Genomic DNA, 2,023 nt, shown 5'->3' on the forward strand with positions numbered 1-2,023 from the left:
TTATAAATATATATTCTAATAATATATTTCTAGTTCTAGTTGTAAAATCTCGAATCTTACCATAACAACCAGAAATTCTTTCTGATTATTACAACAAGATACAAGATTTTGGTTTAGATAAAATGCATTTAATGAAACCATAATCAAACAAAATTTCTCATGTATTATTGCGAGAATAAAAGGTCTGTTACATACCTGCGTCTTAAGAATTATTGTAACGGACAAAACTGTGGAATACATCTCAAAGAAAGTGCTATCATTATATTTAATGAAATTAGGTTTGTTAACCCTTTCGCTGAGAAAGCGGTCCATCGGAATCACCATTGACCGGGACTCCACACCAAAAGTATATACATTATACGTGGACAATCTTGAATGTTTAAAATTACATTTTACGCAGGAACAACGCCATCTTGATATGTTTAAAAAAAAAGAACTATTCCCAAAACCAAATGATTATAATTTTTTTGTAAACCATTTTTTAATTACCTCCTTAATCCCAGAGGGGATTATAGACATCAATATACTACCATTACCAATCATGTTACCAAATATGTATTATTTGACAAAATTACTTGCGCTGGGCTGTATATTGCTATATAAGATGATTTGGCATAATAATAAATTTGGCACTCTTATTTTAAGGGACATTATGAATTAATTACTTCGCAAATGCTGGACATACGTTTGTCTAGGGGGATCTCGTTTGCCTATGAATCGATTGCCTACAGTACCGTTTGCCTACATCACGTTTGCCTACAAGCATTTTTGCGCACAAATATAATTTTAAAGTTAAGTAAGAAAATAATTTATATTTTTAGGAAATCTGTCATGTGAACTGTGGGGTGTCAGCGTAGACAGTGTCCGCTTAGAATATTTTTCCAAAAAAATCTAACTCTAACCAACCCTCACTTTTTGATGTGAGATGGCCCTCATTTCGCGTGGAAAATTGTGAGCTGTAGGCAATAATGTATATAGGCAATCGACCTGTAGGCAATAATTTTTATGTGCAAACGAACTGTCGGCAAAAGTAATGTAGACAAACGATACTGTAAGCAATCGATTTGTAGACAAAAGTAACCATCTCTTTGTCGCTTCATGGATGCCAGACATAGCCGGCGTTAGATGCGAAAGAGTTAAATTCAAAAGAATTAATTATCAAGAAGATCTAAAATACGTTCTATTTTTATATGTACGTATTTATTCTATTATATATGTATATATAAGGTGGGCAGTAGTTCTGTTTACTTAGAATGTTTTCGTTATTTTTAGAGATATAAAATGATATATTTATTGAAGTTGTACAGCATCAAATAGAGTATTACAGTTACAATTATACTAATATTAGTTTTTCAGTAAATGGAAGCATTTCGAAAATTTTGAGTTAACCTCCACTTTTTTAAATAAAGCTGTATCATTTTTTTACACAATACAATTCTTCTAATTATTTCGTATATAAAACTATTAAAGTAATGGTATCAAAAAATCAATAATTAATGTGATATTTTCTACTTTATTCTGACATATACATATATTGACATGAAATATTAAATAACTTGTAAATTATTAATATCTTTTGTAATCTTTAATACTTTTATAAATATAATAATAAGATGAATCAATTGATGGAAAGAAAACACATAGATGCTTATCTAAAAAAATTATTCTTTTTGAATACATATTTTTTTTTAAAGCAACTATGTGTTTTCTTTCCACCAATTGATTCATATCAATACTCTGTTTATAAAAAAATTAATAGTTTATAATATATAGTTTATTAAATATTTTATGTTAAAGTATGCCAGAATAAAGTATAAAATGTCTAGTAAACTGTTGGGTTCTTGATACACTATCTTAATACTTTTTATATATAGAAATGAGAGAAATCATTATTAATCATTATAAGTCATTATCATATATATTATTAATCAAATTATTATTATTCAAAAATGAATATTATAAATTATTATTATTAATATTATGAATTATTATTTATTAATAATTATTATTAATCATTATTAAT

The 2,023-nt window shown here is 27.0% G+C and overlaps 1 pseudogene; it reads right to left on the minus strand.

Moving 5' to 3' along the window:
• Positions 1–543, minus strand: part of LOC108746311 — a 10,716-nt pseudogene extending 10,173 nt beyond the window's left edge.
• Between the last annotated feature and the right edge of the window lie 1,480 nt (positions 544–2,023).

The sequence above is a fragment of the Trachymyrmex septentrionalis genome, unplaced genomic scaffold (assembly GCF_001594115.1).
Source record: "Trachymyrmex septentrionalis isolate Tsep2-gDNA-1 unplaced genomic scaffold, Tsep1.0 scaffold166, whole genome shotgun sequence".
Lineage (NCBI taxonomy): Eukaryota > Metazoa > Arthropoda > Insecta > Hymenoptera > Formicidae > Trachymyrmex > Trachymyrmex septentrionalis.